The sequence below is a fragment of the Triticum dicoccoides genome, chromosome 2A (assembly GCF_002162155.2).
Source record: "Triticum dicoccoides isolate Atlit2015 ecotype Zavitan chromosome 2A, WEW_v2.0, whole genome shotgun sequence".
In the NCBI taxonomy this organism is placed as follows: Eukaryota; Viridiplantae; Streptophyta; class Magnoliopsida; order Poales; family Poaceae; genus Triticum; species Triticum dicoccoides.
Window position 1 is genome coordinate 669751760 of NC_041382.1, and position 16045 is coordinate 669767804.

At 44.3% G+C, this 16045-nt stretch overlaps 1 long non-coding RNA gene across 8 annotated transcripts; it reads left to right on the plus strand.

Moving 5' to 3' along the window:
• The first annotated feature begins 9962 nt into the window (after positions 1-9962).
• Positions 9963-14498, plus strand: LOC119356099. 8 transcript variants are annotated; one of them, XR_005171830.1, is made up of 8 exons: positions 9963-10343; positions 10527-10610; positions 10731-10863; positions 11359-11507; positions 11581-12856; positions 12967-13119; positions 13985-14077; positions 14233-14498. It is a non-coding gene; the product is annotated as an uncharacterized LOC119356099 (long non-coding RNA). The 8 variants fall into 8 exon arrangements; XR_005171825.1 differs by having other exon boundaries at positions 12967-14077; XR_005171828.1 differs by having other exon boundaries at positions 9964-10343; positions 13985-14498.
• Positions 14499-16045: the final 1547 nt, after the last annotated feature.

Sequence of the window (16045 nt, forward strand, 5' to 3'; positions counted from 1 at the left end):
CTAGAGGGGGCCGGCCCCCTTCCCCCTTCCCCTATAAATAGAGGGGTGAGGGGAGGGCTGCATACAACATCCAAGGCGCAGCCCCTCCCCTCCCCAACACCTCTCCTCCTCCGTAAGAGCTTGGCGAAGCCCTGCCGGAGTACTGCAGCTTCACCACCACCACGCCGTCGTGCTGTTGTTGGAGCCCTCTTCCTCAACCTCTCCCTCCTCCTTGCTGGATCAAGGCGCGGGAGACGTCCTCGCTCCATACGTGTGTTGAACGCGGAGGTGCCGTCCGTTCGGCGCTAGGATCTTCGGTGATTTGGATCATGACGAGTACGACTCCATCAACCCCGTTCTCTTGAACGCTTCCGCTCGCGATCTACAAGGGTATGTAGATGCACTTCTCTCTCCCTCGTTGCTAGATGACTCCATAGATAGATCTTGGTGATGCGTAGAAAATTTTAAAATTCTGCTACGTTCCCCAACACTATTATGTATGCCATGTTGTGTACCAGACCTGATGTGAACCTTGCGTAAGTTTGGTAGGAAGGTACCAAAGTAATCTTGACATGGAACACTGGGCAGCGGTCAAGAATATCCTGAAGTACCTGAAAAGGACTAAGGATATGTTTCTCGTTTATGGAGGTGACGAAGAGCTCGTCGTAAAGGGTTACGTCGATGCTAGCTTCGACACAGATCTGGATGACTCCAAGTCACAAACCGGATACGTGTATATTTTGAATGGTGGGGTAGTCAGCTGGTGCAGTTGCAAGTAAACAGTCGTGGCGGGATCTACATGTGAAGCGGAGTACATGGCAGCCTCGGAGGCAGCACATGAAGCAATCTGGATGAAGGAGTTCATTATCGACCTAGGAGTTATTCCCAATGTGTCGGGCCCGATGACTCTCTTCTGTGACAACACTGGAGCTATTGCCCTTGCCAAGGAGCCAGGTTTCACAAGAAGACCAGGCATATCGAGAATCGCTTCAACTCCATTCGTGAAAATGTTCAAAATGGAGACATGGATATTTGTAAAGTGCATACGGACCTGAATGTCCCAGATCCGTAGACTAAACATCTTCCACGAGCAAAACATGATCAACACCAGAACTCTATGGGTGTTCGATTCATGACAATGTAACTAGATTATTGACTCTAGTGCAAGTGGGAGACTGTTGGAAATATGCCCTAGAGGCAATAATAATATGGTTATTATTATATTTCCTTGTTCATGATAATTGTCTATTGTTCATGCTATAATTGTGTTATCCGGAAATCGTAATACATGTGTGAATACATAGACCACAACATGTCCCTGGTGATCCTCTAGTTGACTAGCTCGTTGATCAATGGATGGTTACGGTTTCCTGACCATGGACATTGGATGTCGTTGATGACGGGATCACATCATTAGGAGAATGATGTGATGGACAAGACCCAATCCTAAGCATAGCACAAGATCGTGTAGTTCGTCTGCTAAAGCTTTTCAAATGTCAAGTATCTTTTCCTTAGACCATGAGATTGTGCAACTCCGGGATACTGTAGGAATGCTTTGGGTGTGCCAAACGTCAGAACGTAACTGGGTGGCTATAAAGGTGCACTATGGGTATCTCCGAAAGTGTCTGTTGGGTTGGCATGAATCGAGACTGGGATTTGTCACTCCGTATGACGGAGAGGTATCTTTGGGCCCACTCGATAATGCATCATCATAATGAGCTCAATGTGTCTAAGCAGTTAGTCACGGGATCATGCATTACGGAATGAGTAAAGTGACTTGACGGTAACGAGATTGAACGAGGTATTGGGATACCGACGATCGATTCTCGGACAAGTAACGTACCGATTGACAAAGGGAATTGTATACGGTATTGATTGAATCCTCGATATCGTGGTTCATCCGATGAAATCATCGTGGAACATGTGGGAGCCAACATGGGTATCCAGATCCTGCTGTTGGTTATTGGCCAGATAGATGTCTCGGTCATGTCTACATGGTTCCCGAACCCGTAGGGTCTACACACTTAAGGTTCAGTGACGCTAGAGTTGTTATGGGAATTAGTATGCAGTTACCGAATGTTGTTTGGAGTCCCGGATGAGATCCCGGACGTCACGAGGAGTTCCGGAATGGTCCGGAGGTGAAGATTTATATATGGGAAGTCATCATGCGGTCACCGGAAGTGTTCGGGGGTTTGCCGATATTGTACCGGGACCACCGAAGGGGTTCCGGGGGTCCACCGGGAGGGTCCACCTGCCCCGGAGGGCCCTATGGTCTGTATGTGAAAGGGAACCAGCCCCTAAGTGGGCTGGGCGCCATCCCCCCTAGGGCCCATGAGCCTAGGGTTGGGGGAACCCTAAAGGGGGCGCCCCCTTGGCTTGGGGGGCAAGCCCCCCTCCCCTTGGCCGCCGCCCCCCTCTAGATCTCATCTAGAGGGGCCGGCCCCCTTCCCCCTTCACCCTATAAATAGAGGGGAGGAGGGATGGCAGAAGCACCTCATCCAAGGTGCAGCCCTCCCCCTCTCCAACACCCCCTCCTCCTCTGTTGAGCTTGGTGAAGCCTTGCCGGAGAACTGCGAGCTCCACCACCACGCTGTTGTGCTGCCGGAGTTCTTCCCCAACTTCTCCTTCCCCCTTGCTGGATCAAGAAGGAAGAGATGTCCCCGTGCTGCACTTGTGTTGAACGCGGAGGCGCCGTTGTTCGATGCTTAGATCGGAATCAAGCGCGATCTGAATCGCTGCGAGTACGACTCCTTCATCCGCGTTCTTGTAATGCTTCCGTATAGCGATCTTCAAGGGTATGAAGATACACTCCCCTCTCTCTCGTTGCTAGTCTCTCCATAGATTGATCTTGGTGATGCGTAGAATTTTTTTAATTTCTGCAACGATCCCCAACACCATCTCGTGATTGTGAGGGACAATAGGTAGGTGGGCTCACCTCTATTTTGGGGCTGAATGGTTCAGCAAGCACGCATTTTATTCTAACAGTTTTCTTTTTCCTTATACATACCCATATATACACTATATATACCTACTTTCTTGAAGTGGGCCCGCCCTGTTCTGGAGCCTTCTAGCTATGAGTAGAATGGTGAATCTTAAATAATGTTCTTTGAAGTGTTCTAGCCATAAGTAGAAGTATGTGAAGGCTTCCCAAAGCCCTATAAATAGAGATCCTCACCTCTAGTTTGTAGGCAGACTATATACCCACTACCTAAAATAAAACTTGTTGTTCTCATCTAATATCTTGGACTAGATCTTGTGCTCTAGGAGTTTTGGATTGACTCCTGCTGCCATATCGGCCCTCTCTGCCTCTAGAGTGATATCTAGCAGAGCACATTGAAGTAGTTCATTCAACTCTAGTGATGTACACTTTGTAGCAGCAAGGTGGAGTTGCTCCTCCACAACCTTATGCTGCTTCAAAAATCCAGCAAGGGGATTAAATGCACTTTCAATAGTATAATAAATCCACCACATTTATTTGGAAGCCAGAAACCTGAATCTAAATCACCAGTTAACACTACTCCATCACACATCTGCTTTACTTGGTTCCACATCACAACAATATCACCCCAGAGTGTTCCTCTAAATTGAATAGTGCTCCAATTATCCTCTGTCACAGTAGCTACAAAATATATTGGCACTAAAAGAAATGAAATAGTCTTAGGGCCCTCTGGGAAACTCAAATATCGACATCATATAAAATGGAATATTGTTAAGGTATGACCCAAGAAAAATGAGCCTACCCCCGATATGTATGAAATGTACCTTTCCAGGGACATGCGTTCTTTTCTTCCTTTACAACGGTGTTAAACCATCCTTGTTACACGATCTCACAGTGTTCATAGGAACAAGATGTTTAAATGGTAAAGAACCTACACCTCAAGTAAAAATTGAAGCATAGCTATATTGTTTCTTCTCTAGCATTATCAAAACACATAAACTCACGTTTATGAAAATTAACTTACATACAGAGACATGTTCAAACAAGCATAGGACCAACTTCAGATTTTTGGCTCCTTCTAAATCATCTTGAAACATGAAAGCAATATCATCGACATACTATGGCCCCGTTCGGAAGTGATCCTGCTTCCCGAAGTGGCCAGCTTCTCGCGGGAGCTGGGCGAGCTGGCTTCTCGCGGGAGCTGGGCGAGCGTTCGGCAGGACGAGCAGCTCTTCAACAGAGAAAACGGTTCGAGGGTCGGTCAGAGAGCTCGCTCGCGAGAGAAAACGGTTCGAGTGTCACTTCGGGAGGGCAATCAGGTGTAATTTCCTGCAACTCCTACTTCTCGTTTTTCTGAAGCTGGACTCGAGCTGCTCCCACAAATTGCACTAGAGGCTGCTCGTTCTCCAGAATCCAGCTTCCAGGAGCTGAACCGTTCGACGGGCTTCTCGCCGGCTTCTCGGGAAGCTGGAAGCGGGACGAGATCCGAACGGGGCCTATAAGTCCACTTTCTACCAAGTTTGGAGCTACACCCTCAATAACCCATGTTGTTGTGCTTTAACAATCAATAAACTAATTTTATATATTTCATTATTAAATAGAACTAGAGAAAGAGGGTCCCCTACTAAAGTCCTTTTGTCTTCTTCAAAGTATGGCCTTCCTTGGTCATTAACCATGACATCAACTTTATCACTACTTATTGTTTGCATGACTTAACTAATCATTTTTTTAAAGGAGACGACTGCGGAGACGCGCTGCCCCAACTCTACTTCCGCTGCACGGTACTGCGCGTCTAGTGGTAACGATCCGTAATTCATCTCCCGTACCATGTTCCTGGTTGATCTGCATGTAGGGAAAATTTTATATTGCAGCCGATGCACCTAACGTAGCCCAACACCTATGCCCTTCGGTTTCTACAGCTAGGCCTCCAAAGGACATGAGAAGGAACATATGTCACCGTGAGCCTATGAATACCGTGCAACGGCCACGTATTGAGCACAAAAGTGATGGACACGCGATTAAAATTTTCAAAAGGTAAGATGTATTGAGTTGTAGTTAAAGTAAATTTTCAAAGATATGGGATTACGCAACATTATATTTAGAGGCAGGTGACCAGGTGAGTTCATGCAGGAAATTTGGTACATGACAAATTTGATTCAAATTAACAACTAATCATGCCTTTCTCATCTGGATGGGAGTGAGACCTTGTGTTTTCGTGTGATTCTTAGACAACAAGATATCCTTAATGGTACCCCTGAGCCGCACAATCTCCATCTGATGGATGACATTTTTCACAACCCACCCCCCTTTAAAAAACCCTTAAAAGGAAGGAACTTTCATGGCAGTTTTTTAAAACCGCCCCCTAAACGCAGTAAAAACTGCCACCACCACCCCGTTCGCTTGACATGCTGCTCCTGGCGACCGCTCGCCAAGTATGCATGTCCCAAAATATCTACCGCTTCTCGCAAAAAAAAACCACAATCACGCTAATGTATGTCATGAAAACTATCGATTGCACATAGGCAATTCATCAGATGACAAGTGACAGGTACCATGCACCATGCGTCCATGCGTACGTATGGTTGCATGTGTGCTTGAGTAGTGATGACTGATGAGCCGTCTGTACGTGGTCGCCATGACTACCTTCCGATCCCATCACCAAATATTCTAATTAGGCACTCACGCCTCCCTGTCCGTTGTTAGGCACACATGTTTAGCACGTCATAAGCACCGCTCGCGCTAGGGCGGTGGTTCAGCGCAGAGGAAACATGGCGGAGCTTCTCGGAACAAACGGACGAATATAACAAAGTCAGGGTAGGCATGCAGAGGGTGATAGGGATACCGTGGTTTTTCAGGAACGCACTACAAATGTTCTCAAGTAAAAGTCTCATCGAAGCCGTTCTATCTAATGATATCCTCTCAGCAGTCCCATTTCTGATGATTTTGCCGAATCATCACCGTCGCGCACGTGTTGCGTGTTGCCTAAATTGCTACTGCCGCCGACGGGGTGCTGCTGCCTCTCGGGCTTCAGTTTCACCTTGTTAAGAAAAGAGTTAATACCACTTCTAGTACATAAACTTGTCCGGTGAAAACAATTTCATACAAGAACTAAAAAACCCCATAAAAGTAGTACAACAACTTTGCTAACAGAACATTTTAGTCCATTTCCGTCTATTCTGCCGGTGTGTCATCTCCTGCCGTTATAACGTGCTTCTACAGTTGCTTACGTGGAACCGGGCCCGCATGTCAGTATCACAAAGAAAGAATAAACCAAAATAACAAAATAGCGAGCTAAGGGGGTGGTTTCGAACCGGAGACCTCGCGCACAAGTTTTCTTGGAGGTAGCAGCGCGCTAACCAACCCAACATAAGGCAACCATCGATCTAAATTGAGCTGCACATCTTATAGTCTTTGGTCGCGCACGGAACGAGAACACTTCAACCGATCACTGATCGGTATACCTAAAAGAAATACGTACTCCTACTTAATACAAATACTTTTTGTGGGCTTAAGAGCAACTCCAACGGGGCAACCCATTTCGTCCTCCCACGTCCGTTTGGGTCGCTGCGGACAAAACCACGGGCCCAACGCATCGCCCATTTTGAAAAACCGTCCGATTCGCATTTGCGCGGACCCATTTCGGACCCAAAATTGTGCCTGAAATGCGTCGGCAGGGACGCGAAGCGGACGCGCCGCGCGTCCCCTCAGTGTCCGCTGCGGTCCCACTTGGCGGCCGCGCAACTACCGCCCGTCATCTAATTTATGACGACCACCGTCACCGGGCCCACTAGTCAGCCAGTGGAAGCGTTGTTTTTTAACCCACGCGTGCGGGGGAGGGGGCGGCCTCATCCACTTCTGTCCACATCTGGACCCCACCACCCCCTTCGTGCTTCCTCGCCGGCGACAACCCAAACCCTAGCAATGGGCCTCTTCGGCAACAGCTCCGGCAACGACAAGGGCAAGGGCACCCCCGGCGCCTCATCCTCCCGTGCTCCTCCTCCCCCACCACCGGCGTGTTCCCACTTAGGTCGGCAGCATCTGCACATCCCGGTGCACCAAACATGGTGGCACTAGGAGTACAAGTAGCCGCTGCCTTACCCTGACGTGACGTTGTCGCACCACTGGCACCTTGATCTGTAGCAGATCCCGGTGTCGGCGGTTCCGCGATCACAGCGGGCGCACGACGAGGAAGTGCGCAGGCGCTGGGCGCAGCTCACGCCGGCGCAGCAGCGAATGCCCGAGTACGCTGCCGACTCTCCCAACTAGGAGGCCTGGTTTGCCCTCGAACACGACGAGCAACGGCGACGAGGCGTCCACATCAACCCCCAGTTTCCACCGCCGCCCCTTAGGGTAGAGCCGGAGGAAGATAAGGCGGAGGCGGTGTACCAAGCCACCCCCGAGGAGGCCCTGCAGCACGCGCTGGAGGCGAGTCGACTCGAGGAGGCGCTCACTGGGATGGGCTGGAGCAAGCCCTTTTGTCCGCGGCGGGGGACTCCGTCCAGGCGCCCTTGTTCGTGTCGCCGCCGCCGTCGGCGCCGCCCGTCGTCGAGCTCAAGGCCGAGCCGGAGCCGGAGCGCGATCCAACTCCCACGTGCAAGCGGTCACCACCGTCCCCTGTTGGGGAACGCAGTAATTTTAAAAAAAAATCTACGCACACGCAAGATCTATGATGGTGATGCATAGCAACGAGAGGGGAGAGTGTTGTCGACGTACTCTCGTAGTCCGAAAGCGGAAGTGTTATGACAACGTGGTTGATGTAGTCGTACGTCTTCATGATCCGACCGATCCTAGTACTGAAAGTACGGCACCTCCGCAGTCAGCACACGTTCATCTCAGTGACGTCCCATGAACTATGTTGCCAGCACACGTACATGCACCTCGGCGGGATGACGGGTCTTCTCAATGTTGCCAGCACATAAATATAGCTATGTTAGCTGGCCCGGTTATTTGGTCTCGGTCGTTGAAGATATGCCAGTGGTTCATATATCGAAGCTAGCGAACAGCGGCATCGTGGTCCGGCTCATGTACAAGAAACCCTGGCTCAAACGTGAAGCATACTCTCTCCGGCCCTTTTTAGTTCGCATATAAAATTTGTCTGAAGTCAAGCCTCATAATGTTTGATCAACTTTATAGAAAAAGATATCAACATTCATAATGTGAAATTGACATCATTAGATGCGTCATGACTTTATTTTTCATATCGTATAACTTTAGTATTGTAGATGTTGATATTTTTTCATATAAATATGGTCAAATTGTAAAGTTTGACATCGAACAATTCTTATATGCAGAGTAAAAAGGACCGGAGGGAGTACATACTCAAATGAATCACTGAACGTATCTTTAGCGGGGAATACAGCTCTCAGTATTTAAGAAAAAATTATGAGTGTAAACTGTGCGTGAATAAACGATTATAAAGGTTGCAGCTCCAATTTGTACAACAAGTGTCTTTTGTCAAGGTGGTTAGCGCGTTGCAGTTTTGGCAAGCAGACTGAGTGCGCGAGGTATTCGTTCGAAACCGGCTGCATACTATTTTATGGTTTGGTTTATTCTTTTACGTGCGACACTGACAAATGGGGCCGGTTCCATGTCAGCGAACGTTATAACGGCAGGAGATGACACACCGGCAAAATAGACGAAAATGGACTAAAATGTTCTGTTAGCAAAGTTGTTGTACTATTTTTGTGGGGTTTTTTAGTTCTTGTATGAACTTGTTCCCACCAGGACAAGTTTATGTACTTGAAGTGGTATTAAGAGGGTGTTTGTTTCCATGGACTTATTGGTCTAGGGACTTAAATAAGTTCCTATAAGTCTCATCTAAACCAAACAGGAGGGACTTATAGGGACTTAGTGGGCATTTGGGACTTATGAAATAAGACTCTCAAGAAGGGACTTATAGGGACTTATAGTTGTAATATGATCTTATAGAGACTTATAAGTCCCAAGAACCAAACAGGTAGGGACTTTTTAAGGATTTGGGACTTATAAGTTGGGACTAAAAAAATTCTTAGAACTTATGAACCAAACAGGGCCTAACTCTTATGAAAAAGAAACATCAACGAATAAAACATTTTCTAATCTAATTCTAAGAAAAGAGAATAAAACATTTTCTGGGAGCTACATGTTGTGAGGTTCGCAAAGCGAAACTTCGAAAACACCAACAGTTGCGAATGGCATTGGTTTGGCACGTTGTATTTTGTTTCACAAAATCGTGTGGACCCATGTTAAGTAATGATCCCAAATTACTTTATGCTTTTGGATATTCAGTTTTGCCTTTTTTATATCAAGAAAAAAAATAAGCTTTTGGATATTCAGTCTCACCTTTTAAGAAAAATCAAGAAAAAATCAACGGGGAAAAACATTTTCTGACAACTGCGTAGTGAGGTTCACAAAACGAAACTTTGAAAACACCAACAGTTGCGACTAGCACTGATTTGGCATGGATGTATTTTGGTTGACAATATCGTGTGGACCCATGTTAAGTAATGATCCCAAATTACTTTATGCGTTTGGATATTTAGTTTTGCCTTTTTTTAAATCAAGAAAAAAAATAAGCTTTGGATATTCAGTCTTACCTTTTAAAAAAAATCAAGAAAAAATTAATGGGGAAAAACATTTTCTGACAACTACGTAGTGAGGTTCACAAAACGAAACTTTGAAAACACCAACAGTTGCGACTTGCACTGATTTGGCACGGATGTATTTTGGTTGACAATATCGTGTGGACTTCATGTTAAGATTTTTTTAAAGGAATCATGTTATGTTAAGTTTTTTTTTGAGACAATTATATTATCTATATCTATACTATTATTAAAAAAGCAAACATGAATTCCCCTAAAACCACACAACAAACTGTACACGAGATAATCATGACTGTCCGATCAAATCAACTTAAACAGATCCGACTGTTTATATTACGTCAATGATTTATCATCCAGATCAACGATTCAGATTTAATGTTCTGCCAGGCAGACGCCATCGTCTGCCACCGTCCTGGCGCACCGCGTCCCGCAGATCCGTGTCCCGCAGTTCCGCGTCCATGATTTACGGAACGATTCCATCCTAAGCGTTGCCTCGCAGTCCCCTCCGCCGAGCCCTATCGCCTCCACGCAAGCCCAGCGCCCGTCGCACTCTCGGTCCCTCTCTCCGCTGCCCTTGACGTGCGCCTTTCTCCGCCGCCCTCGACAAATCGATCATCTGCATATTTTTTTTACAGCAGAGGAAGAAGAGAAATTCCACACAAGGCCTCGGTGGTGGCGGTCGCTGCAACCGCCCCCAATGATGCCCGCGACTCTCGCCTTGGGAGTTCGGTCTACTGGGTCTGGATCCGGGCGGGGGCAGAGGCGGCTCCGGGCCCCGCGGCTCGACAGGAGGAAGAAGGCTTAGTGCGCTACATCCCCGTCAAGGCCTACTTCCTCTCCATCAGGTGAGTTAGAACGCATAGGTGGTTGTATGCTGGGTGTTTGAGGATAGTTCTGCAAGAAAGACCTTGTGGGCTACTGTGTTTTTTCAATCTCTCATCTAACATTGTCGTGGGAGGCCATGGTGATTTGGTGATGAGGAATGAAAAACGACCCTTGTTTGATTTTCTTTATCCAATCTTTTACAGCATGGGAGAGACTTGGTAAATCCATCCACCTGGTCGCTAAACTACATTGCGCTTTGCTACTCTGAATTCCCTCCAGAGATCATGGTAAGTAATTTCAGTGTAGCACCATATATTTTGAAGGCCAACAATTATATTTATGTTTGGTCGTTTGTTCAACATGTTGTATGTATATCATGTAACCTCATTTATTTCACGTTTTTGTAGGGCGTTGGAGGGAAGAACGACATATTTTGCTGTCACTATGTGGTTCTCTTCCAATATGGTTCTGCTGTGCTCTTCAATGTATATAATCAGGAACCATGCTTTTGGGATGGCTTCTGGAGATGAGGAAAGACGGGTATGTCTATTCTATTCGCGAGCTGGTCCGTTATTGTAGAAAACTGCTGGTATGTCCATGCTATTCACGAGCTGGCCGGTTGTTGTGTAATCTACTAAATAGTGTAGTTTTCCTCATTGATTTGTACCTATCTTTCTTCTTTCATTTCCATGTATGTGCACGATCTATCCATTTTTTTTATGATAATGATTGCTGATATTTGATAAAGACCATTTTTGAGGATCAAGAGAATTGCTCTGAATTTAATTTGTGTTTGGCCGAACCTTTATATGGCTTCTGGATACTAGCATTCTTAATTGTTTGTACTTCTTAAAATTTACCGTGAAATATGTGCGATGTTGTACAAGGCGCGGTGGGTTATGTGAGTGGCAGTCCATGCATAACAGCATAAGTATATAGGCACCCAGTCATATGGCACCTAGTGCCTAATCCACTTTTATAACACTGAACCTGTATTATATTCTCACATGATGACATTTATTTCACAATTTCCAGATTATGCAGTAGTTGAGAAGCCATCCCAGACAACTTGGATGAAAGGATGTCTTGATTATATAGTTCTTAAAAGTTTAGATACGGATGGAATTCGGATCATTTCAAGTGTTCCTGGTCAAAGCATCGCTCTTGATTATTGCATACGGCAGGTACTGTGACTGAGCAAAGTGAACAAACTATAGTTGTTGCAAGGTTTCAAGTTCTAAGACACTACTTTGATAGGTCGATGATATGGTTGAGGAGTTTACTGAAATCAATCGTATCATGGAGAAGATTGGGGACTTCACAATGAAAAGTAAGAAGCTCTTTCAACTTATGGGCTAGGCTAATTCTAATCTTGCAGATGTTATCATTAGACATGGCCTTTTTCACCGGTATGTAAGTGTTACACTCTCTCCTGCATATTATATATCATATACCATATATTTTAGCAGTGTATGTGTTTTCATTTTCTGGAAAGAAGGAATTTCAATACGCATCATCCCCATGTACTGTGGAGTGTTATGGAAAAGAAGTCATGTAACTGTCAAAAAAATAAGAAGATATAACTTGACATCGTAGCCAGGTAGGACAATATGATATCTATAGACCAGTTCGAGACTCACATGGTACTTCTCTCGGGAAAAATTGAACAGTACTATTTATGCTGTTCAATGAAAAAATTTCCTCGTGCTTTCAAGGAAGTTTGATGTTTTGATCTCCAGATATACAAAATATACAATGCCATAGCTCTTTATGTTTTTAGTGTTTTTATTTACTAGCATTGTGTCCTGCTTTGAGGATCAAAGAACAACAGATGCACACTGAGACTATTACCCCCTGTCGCAGATGTTCCTCCACCCACAACAGCAAAGGCTGCTGCCGTCGCAAGCAAGTGCTGCCCCGCTGTCTCCTCACGTCAAAGACTGAAGCATTGCCGCCGCTGTTTCTTTGCGCACGGCAGACATGCATCGACCCGCAAATTTTTTTCACGCGCCGGAGACCCAGAATGTGGAGCTCGACAAATACTCGAAATCCTGGTTTTGGCCATCTACGTGCAGTTCCACCGTTTGTTATGAACAGAAAACTGAGGTGACTTGTGATTTCTGAATCTGCGGAGGGAATTAGAAAAACTTAAGAGGAAGTTGGAGACAGTGTTTAAGTATACTGCCATCAACCTGACCAATATGTTCCTCCTTGCATTTGCTCCATTACATTAACTGTATATCCAGCAATGATGATAGAAGAGATAAATAGTAAACGTACTTGATTTTCATTTGTAGATGCTTTTGACTTTTATAAGTTTCATAAAATATTTTGTCCATCAAACTCTATGTTTCTTATAGACATGAAAAATGATATGCAACTGTCGAGAGAAGAGAGTGCAGTAACCACTGGAGAGTGGAGACAGTGGATGAAGGTGGGAACTACATGTTCATTGCAACGCTTTGCTACTTACCATTTGCATGTGGAGGATGCTCCCGGGTGATTGCCAAAGCATGCCAATTACCATTTGCAGGTTAGGCATTTTTACAAATTGTAATAGAAATGGTATGAGTTTCAAGAAGTAGCTGGATATACTTCTTGTTTGTCAGTTTAACTTTTACTAATTTGTAAGTTCAACTGCAGCTACTATGTGAAGTGGCAGCTGGTGAACCAGATCGACAATGGATCAATTAGTAGTGTCGCCATCCTTGGTTCTGAAGAAATTCGTGAGGCGTCTCCTGCCATAACAATCTGGTTCTTACCTGAGTATTGTCTACTAAGACACCATGTTGCTAGGTAAGTATAAACAGTGGATTATCTCCATTCATGTGTTGCAGCTTCTACCATCCTCCTTTTTTAGCATGTCAGACACTCAGTATACTTATTCATATAGATAGATTTTTTAAGTATAAGAAGCTCATGTTTAGATACTTAATGCTGACATGTGAACCAACAATGCAACATGAACACAATTATTAGTGCATGATACTTTGATCAATAATTTCTCTGTCATCGGCCGTGCACTAATTTAGACATATTCTGTTTTTCTGAAAGCAATTCATCCCAAATTTTCGTCTGAGCCGCATTGCATTTTTATCCTGAATCTCCGTCATCATTCATTTTTGCAAAGATTTATTGCATTTATGAGACACATTTACTCCATTTTAATTCAATTTACCATATATTAATCCACTTCAATTAGCAACAAGATCCCAAGCTGAAACTATTGCGGTCTGGGCTGGTATGCGACTCCCATTTTCCCATTATTGATTTTTTTCACAATGGATACATTCGAGCATTGCATTTTAAAGTCAAGTTTTAGCAATTATTTTTTAGCAGAAATGCAGTGATCTATATGCAAACAATCTCTCTGTTTTAGTAATGTTATGGGACATCAGAGAGCAGATGGCATGTCACATCCCCAATAAATGTGTCAATCATACTAAATCATGGATGATTTCTAATTTTGGATATTGAAAGAATGCTATTTTCTCGAGTATAATATGACAATACTCCCTCTGTAAAGAAATATAAGAGCGTTTTGATCATTAGTAGTGATCTAAACACTCTTATATTTCCTTACAGAGGGAGTACTAATTAACTCTTTCTGTTTGTAAGCTATCTTGATATTTCTTAGCTGTTTTGATGTTTCGCTTGGCAGAAAGTATCACTGTAGTACTGCTTGAGAAGACATAAGTGTGGGTGATTGTGGTTTTAAATCAGAGAATTATGGTTTCAAAGTTATTCTTTAAAGGTACTCCCTCTGTCCCATAATATAAGAACGTTTTTCAAGCTATGTTAGCTTGAAAAATTATCTAATATTGTTGGATGGAGGGGGTAATTCATATTTATCTTAAGGTTACTAACATACTTCTTATGAAATTTATTTTTTTCTTCATTATCATATAGGCCAAGATGTTCTCAATATGTTGCATCTGGAACGTCTCCGAAGAGATTAACCATCTGAAGACTCGGTCACCTGGTTTTATTTTAAATAAAGTTGTGTGTGTGTGAGGGAGTGAGCAATAAATTTGTGCATGAACTGACGACGTTGGTGAGAGTTTAGGTGTTCGTAGAATTGGTTAGGTGAATACCCCGATCTTGTAGTTAGATGGTTGTAACTAACATCTTACACTCTTTTAATGGTGATCAATAGATTGTTGTGTCCATCGGAAGATAAAACGTGTCAAGAATTGTATGTTGTCGATAATAGACCATCTAGAATTGAACCCCTATTACTTTGTCCCCATTTATTCGGATGGACAATCCAGACACGAGAGAAAGAAAAAAGGCCACCCAATTGGACCCCCCTACTTCATCATAAGTTTTGGCTGTTCAATTCATATATGGGAAAGAAATGTGGGTGTCTAGGCAGTCCGCTTCATTGAATGCGGTCCACCCCAGACCACTTTATTTCTTTCTCCATTCTTTCTTTTCTCTCTTTCTTCATCCTAACCAATCATATGCATGTGAATGACAATTTGGGGCATGGCCGCGTGGATGAACAAAAACAAACACTTCCGAAAACTGCACAGATGTGCCAATGGACATATAGGGGCGGGTCATATTTGTTCAGTCTGGTTGTAGATGCTCTTACCCCCTTAGAATGAGAGGTTAGAAAAGAGCGAACCATAACTTTTTAATGATACGTGCTAGTGTTAAATAATAATCCCAAATTACCTTTTGAAAAAGGCTGGTCACAAGCTCAGGTTTGCAGCTTTGATATTGGCCCGCGTTCACGTCAAATCGTTGGCCAGGCCGGCCGGGTGCTAGGCCTCCTTGCAGGCCTTTTGCCTTTTGGTGGACAGCAATGCAAAAGCTGAAGCTGTCCTACAACAGCCCGTCAATTTAATTTTATCTTTTCTGAGTTGTTAAAATCACTAAGCACAATAAATGCCTCAAAAAATTACTCCCCACAGTCATTTTTACTCTGCATATAAGAATTGTCTGAAGTCAAACTTCATAAAGTTTGACCATATTTATATAAAAAAATGTCAACATCTACCATACTAAAGTTATACAATATAAAATTTTAATTCATGACACATTTACTGATATTGATTTCATATTGTGAATGTTGGTATTTTTTTCTATAAAGTTGGTCAAACTTTACGAGGCTTGATTTTAAGCCAGCAAACTAAAAAGGACCGGAGAAAGTACTAAGCATATGTAGGCACAATCTTTCAAAAAAAGATGACATTACTAAGCATAAAGCAACTGGAATAAGATGGCACGGCTGGAGCCAAGCAACAAAGCTTTCCGCATGCTAGGTACATCTTCTCCGTCTCTTTGACATATTCGACTCCAAAACATGGAGAAGCCACTAATCAAATAAGAGGTAAAGTTTATTTTTCACTTATGTTATACATGTGTGTTGAAAGTACGAGTGATGGCAGATCCAAACAATGTCGACCGTCTATCCACACTATGTGATGGTCGAAAACATCCCAATGTTAAGCACCAAGCCATCAACCATATTGAGCGCACATGCATCTCACTAATCAATTGAATATCCCTCCCATGCAACCAACTCCGGTCGCTCCTTCGCGCGGGTTGCCGCCTGCCGCACTCCGTCCCCGCAGACGCCGCTTGTTCTTGTACTCCCATCGTACGCTTGATGTCAATGGTGCACGAAGCAGCGAGGGTTGTGCGGCGAAGAAGTGGTAGAAGAATGACCGGGTGGGGGGCTGCTGTCGAAGACGAACCTTCCAGCGTCGGTACC